At 40.7% G+C, this 10,361-nt stretch overlaps 1 long non-coding RNA gene across 1 annotated transcript; it reads right to left on the bottom strand.

Annotated features, from left to right (window-relative positions):
* Nucleotides 1-653: 653 nt before the first annotated feature.
* Nucleotides 654-5,791, bottom strand: LOC127984379 (uncharacterized). The gene is made up of 3 exons (XR_008160578.1): nt 5,474-5,791; nt 2,573-2,685; nt 654-793 (listed from the first exon to the last, which is right to left on the bottom strand). It is a non-coding gene; the product is annotated as an uncharacterized LOC127984379 (long non-coding RNA).
* Between the last annotated feature and the right edge of the window lie 4,570 nt (nt 5,792-10,361).

The following is a 10,361-nucleotide window of genomic DNA, read 5'->3' as shown; positions in this document are numbered from 1 at the left end:
GTAATTGCAACTTCCCGTTTACACAGACTTTAACCTGTTCAAGCACACATTTCATATTCCAGAAGCAGAAAACTAATGCAACTTTACATTCTGATACTTACAGCAATAACAACAGCACTTGGTGTAAATCTCAGTGACGAGATTACAGAACCAGTCCAGAGCTTTTCTCACAGATGGACATCTGGGAATGATGAAACCATCTTGTGCTTGTTAAGCACTTTGGTCAACCATGGTTGTTTTTTAAATGTGCTATATAAATAAATTGAACTGCACTGACGCTCATCAACCAGCTTCATGAGCACTTTATGGTGCTTCTCCTTCACCACCAAAACTTTACTTTGTAAAGAGCTTCCCAACTGCATTTGTCTACAGAATTAATTTCAAGCATTTAGGAAGAAGCCCACAGATCATAAGGCTTTATTACAAACTCAGTGTGTCTAAACTCTACACTTGCACTGTGTGTCAGAAAGAAAACTTTCCACTCACCGGAGGATGAACAGAGGTCCAGAAGAGAATACAGGCATAATCCATCCGCATTTAGCGTGGTTTATGGAAAGAAAGAGAAAAGAGAGTTTTAGGGCAGGCCTACTCATATTGTGTGTACATTTGTAACCTTGCAGAGAGCTGCAGGATCACATGAGCAGAGCGTGTACCTGTGTGCAGTCAGTCCAGCTGAGACGACTCTGATGACCTGGAAGAAATCGATTATCCTGATATAGCTCTGCCTGATTTAGCCTGGAGGCTCTTCTTCTGCAGTTAAAGCTTCTCCTTCCTCCAGTGAGAGATGACGCTCCTGCTGAAAGCCCAGAGCATGACTGTACAGATTTCAGAAGGGATTAGAGCTACAGCATTATCACCGTCCTCCACCTGGACACAGATCTCCAGCTAAACACCCCTCCTGAGCCTGACGGCTGAACCAGGACTCGCTCTGACGCTCACCACACCACTAATAACGGTTCGGAGCAAACTGGGATAATACCTGCAGGGTATAAATAGCATGTTGTTGATGTAACAGCTGACCAGTGCCAGTGGACAGAGCTAAAGTAAAGGGGATTTGGGAAGGAGAGAGGATACAGAGATGCTTTCGATGCTAAGTTTGGCCTTAAACACACACACAGACACACACATAAACACATGCACCTTCAGCCATTATGCCACTGTCCCATGGAGAACAATTAATAATAATATTACAAGAGTACTATTGTTCTGAAACTTATTCTATAAATATTAGGGCATATAGTTGTACTGTATATGTTTGTGTGTGTGTTTAATTTTGTAATACTGTATATATATATATTAATAATCATTAATATATATATATATTAATGATTATTAGTGATTATTATTATTATTTACTAGTGCTGTCAGATGATTAATCGCCTACAGAATAAAAATTTTTGTTTGCATATTATATGTGTGTTTTCTGTGTATATTTATTATGTGTATATAAATACACACACATACAGTATATATTTTGAAAATATTTACATTTATATATCTATATTTATATTCATATAATCTATATTATAAATAAATATTTAATATATAAACATAAACTATTTTTCTGAAATATATACATGCGCTTGTGTGTGTATTTATATATTAATAATAATATACATAGAAAACACACATATATTATGGAAAGAAACCACAATGAATTGTTTGACAGCACTATTATTTATATGATGTATTATATTTATTAATAAAAAAATAATATTATTATAATATTATTAATATAATATTATTAACATTTAAATATATGTGGGTTATATAGTCTGTTATTATAGTTAACTAAAATTAAAAAAATACAAATAATTTTTGTTACTTGAAATTAAATACAATATAATATAAAAACAGCCAAAGAAACAATTTTAATTTATTGTAGAACTTGATGTAGTGAAATAACTAAAGTACTTAAAATTGAAAGAAAAATGTATAGATGTATGTATGTATATAAAAAATTTTTTTTCAGTTAGACACAAAAGGAGAAATTTTGAAGAATGTTCAGGCTGCTCTTCCAATACAATGACAAGCTTAAAAAAAGGACAAAAAAAAGGAAAGATAAGTATGGAGAAACTTAAATTCAGCATCTTTAACACACTGCATGACTTTTGTTTACAATATAAAGTTATTGTTTACATTCTAACAGTCATGGACATTAGCTGAATATTAAAACACTCTCCTTCTGTTTTCCAAGGAACGAAATAAAAGTAGACAGAATTGTAATGAGGGTGTGAAGATCATCGTGTTTCAGAAAGCACCCTGGTTATTTCCACAGAACTAGAAACATGGTGCGCTGTGAAGGCATGAAAATAAAGGCCATACAGTATGTGTTTAGCGTGTTTGGTGGGAGTCACATGACGATTGAGTCATTCTTTAAATATTTGTTCAGCACAACTCTGACAAAACGGCATCCGTGGAACCAGAGCTGTGTAATTATGCTGGTTGTTGGAAGTGAAAAAAGCTTTTCTTGCTTGGTTATAAAGCCAGCAGAGCATTGATAAGAGAGAATAGTGTGTAACTGAAGCCCTGACCCTGTTAAACAGGTCCCAAGCGCTCAGGATTGGCTCACCTCAGACTCCAGGCGGAAACTTCTCAGGTGAACATCAGAGAGCAAACGGTCAGAGAACGGGTCCTTGCTGTACACCTGTTTGCTGTGTGATAGTTGTGCTCGCCCTCCGCGGCCTGAAACCCAAGCAGTGGTATAAAGTTACACAATACAAACGAGGGTGTGAGAGAGAAGCAGAACCCTCCACAGCAATGCACACAATAGCTGCGTTATCAGAATATGTGTGCAAGCTCTTCCCAAAGTATTTGTGAAAGTGAAAAGAATCACTCAATGGGTTCAAGGTCAGAACAAACAAAGACTAAATCTGGCTTTCACAGCATCCAGAAACAGTGAAAGAACATGCAGAACAGTTTCTGTTTAGATTTCAACCTCGGCTTTGTCTTTTTTCAGCTTGTTACTATGTAATCCTGAAGAATATTATCATGAAGTAAAAACATATATGAAACCTTTTTCTACACTGGTACAATTTTGTATATTTGCATATATCCAGGCCATAGAAATATGTATGTTTATGTGTAAAACATTTTTGGACATATATGGCAGGTTGATTATGTAATTAACTACAAAAGGCATGTATTTTATTGATTTTTTGAATATAAGTTTTAATAAAAATGCATAGATAAATAGCATGTACGGTATATTGTTGACATAGTTGCTACTATATAATAGTGATATTATTAACAGAAGTACATTCACAAATCTTACTATGGGGATTTATATATGTTCTAAAATCATATCTTTATCTACCTTTATCTATCTATACATCTATATAGAGCAATATATGTCATATAATAAACTTCTGTATGGGTCTGTTTGTCTCTTTGAACATACTGTCGGAAAGTTAAAGAAGAATAAAATATATATTTTTAATAGCATGAGAATCACTGTATTGTGAGGCAAATCTTTTTTTCTTTGTCTGTGTCATGTTTCGACAAGGCTGACAGTTTTGACTGAATTATGTTTGGAAATAAAAGCCTCAGTGTGGATTGAAGGAAGCGCTGGATACAAAGAACAAAAAAATCAATTCATCACATAGAAACAGCTTCTACTATGGCAAAGGCTGAGCTCATGAATATTAATTTGGTCTTGCTGATGTTTCCTGAACATGATATTTATATGAATCCAAGCCATCATTCACAATAGTATGATCCATAATTATAACCAACACTCACCAGCATCTGCCTGCTTTTCAGTCAGTTGCTGAGTAAACATCAAACTATGTCATTAATATTCATGAGCCAAGCCTTCCCCATAGAGTGAATCTTGAATCTTTTGAATATGAATTAAAATGTGCTTTTAACATATCTCTCTATTTGAAAAATGTACTTAGTCACCACTTACTGTATAGTACACTTGAGTGCACTAGTGTATGAAAGATGGTCAACAAGTGGTAGTACTAAATACTAAATACATTCTTTTGAATACAGAAATAGTAAAGTGCATTTTAGTTCATATTCATTGTGTTCCAACATAACACAGTTGATTACACTTAGATGGTCCTTAAGATGTCCTAAAGAATCATTTTTAGCATATTAAGTACAAAATCTGTGTGCAAAATAGAGCACTTTAAGTATATAATATAAGTGTACATTTTTTTCACCTGGGTGCACAAAGTGAGGTCCATGAAGACATGATTGGATGAGTCTGGGTTAGGGTTATTGTGAAAGTAGAACTTGTTTGGGATGAGCCTGAACAGAGATTGTGAGCCAACACCAGCAAACAATCCCACAGAAACACTCCTAAATCTAGTGGAAATCTTGCCTTCCCAGAAGAGTGGAGCTGTTGAAACTGCAAAGGCGGAACAGCTCCATATTACAGTTTTTTACAGACGCTAGGACACATTTCTCAATACTTAGGTCACTTTTGCAGAACTCTTCACACAGTGAGCACAACAGAAGTCTATGTGGGCTTTGAGACCTGAAGAAAGTGTTGTGGTAGTTGTAGTGCATTTTGAATATGAAATGGTTTCCAAGCTGAAAGTTGGTTAGGAGAACTGTGTGAAGAGTTTTGCAAAAGTGATCAAAATATTGAGAAATGTGTCCTAGTGTCTGTAAAAAACTGTATTATGTGTATTTATAATGCAATGTCTTTAAAGTCCCTGTTGGTGTCCCTGTATTGTTTTCCATACACTGCATCTTATTTTGTGTTCCACTTAAAAAATCAAGTTTGAAACTACAGGAAAGTGAATGAATTATATCCGAATATTCACTTACTGTATGTGTAAAGACTTCATATTAAAATCATATAACATTACTGTTGTTTTTCAATGCGCATGTGATTGATTTTTGTTGGAGTGTGCAGATTCTTTCAAGTATTTTTATTTTTAATGGAGGGAAGAAAATGCTTCTCATTTCTTTTGTGTTTAAGGTCAAAAGCTGTTTCCTGTCGAACTCAACCGTATTTTGGCACACAGCCAAACATTAACATTTTTCATATCTCTATAACTATAAGAAAAGCCAAAGACAATAGCAGCCAGATTAAATATGCATGCAGTTGCATTCTGGAAAAGTGTGTTTTGTGCTGTGCATGCAAAACATATCCATCTTAACTCAATAGGTATTTGGAAATCAAGCATGCAATAATGCTGTGCATCATCAGGCCTCGGTAGTACAGTATTTGATGAATGTGGTTTGGGTTAGATGTTCAATGTAAAACCCGCAGCAGCACCTTGTTATCTATAGGCAGCATGAGTCAGCAGTCTTACTCTCCTGTCCTTATTAGCTCTCTTTTCCTTTTCTTTGTAGGAGTCAAGAAGGTCAAAAAAGTAAAGATCGAGCCAAAGAAAGTGGCAGGCAAGAAGAAGAAGCAGACAGAGGCAGAAAGAGCCTTCCTTCTTGAGCACAGAGGTCTGGAAGGAGCTGTGAGTCCACACTTGCTCCTAGAACAGCAGCAGAGCTCACTTACCTTTCACAGCAGCGGTGTTATCCAGCTCCTGTAGCTCATCTTATCTTCCGGGCGGAGGAATCATTGTATGAAGCGGCGTGTGCGAGAGCTGAGGGACGATGTTTGCTTGGCCAGCGATGCATGGATCGTCCTAGTACCGCAGCTGCTCTTGCATTCAGATGTCCCAGCTGGCTACACGCTATGAATAAAACATTTGTTGGGTGCTTTGGCATTTCTTCTGTGCGGCGGAGTTCAGAATTGCTTCTTCACGTTTGTCAATGCTTGCATTTTAAATAGCAGTTTTGTCTGTCATGCTACTGAAATAAGCAATGTGAAGCCTTGATTTTCTAATCTGTAAAAAGCAGTTTACAAATGAAGGAATAGTCCTTAGCTTGTTTTGTCTGTAGCCATAATCTCATGTGCTTTTGCCCAAAAAACTTACTATTAATCAACGTTAACAATCATTATTACAACATCATGATATTGCAGCTTCACACTCTAATTAGTTGCTGTTTTTAATTGATAGGCTATATCCACGATGCAGTTTTTGTCTTTTGCTCTGTCTTCACAGAAACAGTGGCTTAGCATTATAACTGGTTGAAATTTTTGACATAAAAAAACAACAACTTTTCATTTAATAGAGTTGTCACGTACGGTGATACAGGAACGAGGAGAGAGAACCAAATGCAGGTATGAATCTTTATTTAAGGGCAAATCCAAAGGGGTAAACAGTTCAAGCCGGGTCAAAACCAGAGTATCCAAACAACGAGGAACAGATAGAACACAAGGGAAGATAGAGACTACGGATAACATGAGGCAAGGAATCCGTAACACAGACTGAAACAAAGCAGGTATTTAAAGACAGGTGCAAACAATGTAAGTGGAAACAGCTGAAAACAATGAATAGTGACGATAAGGGAAAGTGAGACCTCTAGTGGACACCCTGGAATACACAGACCAGATACTGTGACATTACCCCCCCTCTAAGGAGCAGCTTCCAGATGCTCCTCAGACACAAAAAACAAACCAAAAAGACCAGGAGGGCGGCGGACAGGTGGAGGCTCAGGGGGAGGGACGGAGGGACGGAAAATAAAACTTGGGGAACAGACACCAGAAGTGTAAACACAAAACAGGGAGACCAGGAGAGAGGCTCTGAAGGGTCATCGGTGACTGGCCCTGGCTCTGGAGGGTCATCGGTGACCAGCCCTGGCTCTGGAGGGTCCACAAACACCTGACTCAACTCCGGAGGGTCCGCTGGAACCTGCCTCGACTCCGGAGAGTCCCCCGGAACCTGACTCGACTCCGGAGAGTTCACCGGAACCTGACTCGACTCCGGAGAGTCCACCGGTACCTGACTCAACTCCGGAGAGTCCACGGGAATCTGACTCGACTCCGGAGAGTTCACGGGAACATGACTCGACTCTGGAGAGTTCACCGGAACCTGACTCGACTCCGGAGAGTCCACCGGTACCTGACTCAACTCCGGAGAGTTCACGGGAACATGACTCGACTCTGGAGAGTTCACCAGGACCTGACTCGACTCTGGAGAGTCCACCGGTACCTGACTCAACTCCGGAGAGTCCACGGGAATCTGACTCGACTCTGGAGAGTTCACGGGAACATGACTCAACTCTGGAGAGTTCACGGGAACCTGACTAGACTCTGGACTGTCTGTGGAGACCTGAGGCGCCTCGGCTTCGGGCACTGCCTCTGGAACAGTCTCGGGCACCATCTCGGCCTCCGGAACAGCCTCGGGCACCACCTCGGCCTCCGGAACAGCATCGGGCACCACCTCGGGTACCGCCTCGGGGACGGCAACGGCCCGCTCGGGAACGTCCTCCTGGACGGCAGCGGCCCGCTCGGGAACGTCCTCCTGGACGGCAGCGGCCCGCTCGGGAACGTCCTCCTGGATGGCAGCGACCCGCTTGGGAATGTCCCCCTGGACGGCAGTGGCCCGCTCGAGAACGTTCTCCAGGCCTTAAGGAACGGTAGACGCCTGTCTCCTCGTACTCCGCCCTCTATGATGGCGAGTCGGTGGCACCTTGACTGGCGACTCAGGCGTTGAGTCGGCCATCTTGTGCTGTGGCACTGGGTTGGCGGCCATCTTGTGCTGTGGCTCTAAGCTGGCGCCCATCTTGTGCTGTGGGGCTAGGCTGGTGGCCATCTTGTGCTGTGGGGCTAGGCTGGTGGCCATCTTGGGCTGTGGCGCTGGACCTGTGCCAATTTGGGCATTGGCGCTGGGTTAGCGGCCCTCTTGTGCTGTGGCTCTGGGCTGACAGTTATCTTGTGCTGTGGTGCTGGATTGGCGGCCATCTTGGGTTGTGGCGCTGGCTCAGCAGCTTTGACGTGAACAGTCTTGGGAACTTCTAGAATCTGTGACAGCATGGAGAAATACTCTAAGAATGAGTCAGCGGCCATCTTGAACGTCGGCGCTGAGCTGGTGGCCATCTGGTACTGTGGTGTGAGGCTGGCTTCCATCTTGCCTCATGGTGCGGGGTTGGTGGCTATGCACCGCAGCGGTGCTGGGTTGGCGGCCATCTTGTGTTGTGGTACTGGGCTGGCGACCACTTGGTGCTGTGGCGCTGGGCTGTCGGCCATCTTGGGTTGTGGCGCTATGCTGGCATCCATACTGTCACCCATGGCGGGTGTGCGCTTCTTCTCACCTCTCTGTCTGCCATGGTGAGACGGTGGCTCTGACCCATTCCACAGGAGCCCCGGATCAATGGGAGGCCATGGTTGAGAGCGATGCTGAGTCTCCTCTCTACCACTCCCTCCTCGGCGACCTCCCCTAGTCCCCCGGAAAACCACCAGGCGAGTTCCCTCAAAACCGCCTCGCTCCCGCTCTGTGGCTGGGGAATGAGACATGGACATACCACTGGTTCTCTGTGTGACGGAGTCTTTCTGTCACGTACGGTGATACAGGAACGAGGATAGAGAACCAAATGCAGGTATGAATCTTTATTTAAGGGCAAATCCAAAGGGGTAAACAGTTCAAGCTGGGTCAAAACCAGAGTATCCAAACAATGAGGAACAGACAGAACACAAAGGAAGAAAGAGACTACAGATAACATGAGGCAAGGACTCCGATGTAAGTGGAAACAGCTGAAAACAATGAACAGTGACGATAAAGGGAAGTGAGACCTCTAGTGGACACCCAGGGATACACAGACCAGACACTGTGACAAGTGTATTTATAAAAATTGCCCTAACAGGGTTTAAAAAAATGCAGCTGAAATCAAGTTCAGGGGCAAATATTGGATAATTTCAGCTTGAGTCACTGAATCGGTTAAGTTCAGTTAGAAAGTTTATAATAGTAGAATTATTATAATAGCTATAATTTTACTCTGTTTTGTGTGGTCAGTCTTTGTTCTCGAATTACACTAAATTCAGATCCCAAGTTAAAACACATTAGCTGCTCCGTAAAGCAACAAATCTTCCAAATCTAAGCTGCTTTATCATCTTTAAAGGCCAAGAACACACACTGATCTGCCAGAGCTTCGTGTGCATTCATCTCACACCACAGCAGTAATTATGACATGCCTTCACTCTCATTATCTGTGATGAGATAGAAGAGGAAGACTGGCAGCAGAAGCATGCAGGACTGGACTGTCAGGATGTTTGTGGTGTTTGTCAGAGCTGAAGTCTCCTCTGAACTCGCTGGCTGATCCTGTCCTTCTGTGGAATCGGACACTTTAAACAGGAAGTGGCTTCAGGTTCAGATCGCGGACGGAGAGCATCTGACCACACTCACGCTCACCCTGCATCCTCTCATCAGTACACTGTGTCCTTCCTTAGGATGTGTCAGTCTGCCATTGGTCAGTCAGACCGATAGTCCTGCCCCAATCTCTAAACTGATTATTTATGCAGTATTGTGGCTGATGATGCAGATATGCATACAAATATACAAATACATGTATACAGTTCAAATGGATAGTTCATATGAAAGTAAATCTAATTTTTATAAAAGGTAATGCAATAAATTAGTTTTTAGTTTATTTTTGTCACCTGGGCTGGGCTTTCTTATTAGGTTTTAAATAACAAAAAAAAAAAAAAAAAAACACAAAGTTATATTTTTGACAACTGTAAAGGCCCTTTCATAACAAAACAAATGAATAAGACTGAAGTTGAAGAAAATGCACTGTAAAAAAATAAATAAAAATCTGTTCAACTCACAGTAAAATACCAGCAGATATGGTTGCCAGAACTTTACCATGAAAAATACGGTAGTAACATTTTAGGTTTTACAGAACTGTTTAAATTTACAGTGAAAACTGTATTTCATTAAGTGATACAATGTTAATATGCAAACCTTTGAGTTTTATTTGCAGAAACTGACTGCACTTAAAGTGGCCAATTAACATTGGTTTATAAATTACAGTTTTTTACAGGCGCTAGGACACATTTCTCAATACTTTGATCACTTTTTCAAAACTCTCCACACAGTTCTCCAAACCAACTTTCAGCTTGGCAAAGCAGTTCATTTCACCTTCAAAATGCACTACAACTACCAAGTTTATTCAGGTCTCAAATCAACTCATTCTTCCAGAACACTAGCAAAGGTTGACAGCCGACAAACACACTTTGTCACCCACAAAACAATGACCTAAAAACACTAACAACATGTAGCATTATACAATGTTTTCTTGTGTGAAACAAGGACACAATTATAATTCACTGCAATATATGTTACTGGAATGAATCAGAAATGTTGCAGAATTCATCAATATTTTATGTTGTTTTTTATTTTATTTTGAGTAATTCCAAAATAGAAGAATTTGTATCCACACCATCCACTGATACAGATACAATAGTAATGCTGATCTACTAATTGTCCAATTGTTTTTATAGCATTTAATTTGGAGATTTAAAGTATATTTCACTCAAATATTACTGTAGAAATGTAGCAAAT

Source organism: Carassius gibelio, chromosome B20 (assembly GCF_023724105.1).
Source record: "Carassius gibelio isolate Cgi1373 ecotype wild population from Czech Republic chromosome B20, carGib1.2-hapl.c, whole genome shotgun sequence".
Classification (NCBI taxonomy): domain Eukaryota; kingdom Metazoa; phylum Chordata; class Actinopteri; order Cypriniformes; family Cyprinidae; genus Carassius; species Carassius gibelio.
The sequence above is the reverse complement of the archived record's forward strand: the minus strand, read 5'-3'. Positions and strand labels throughout refer to the sequence as shown.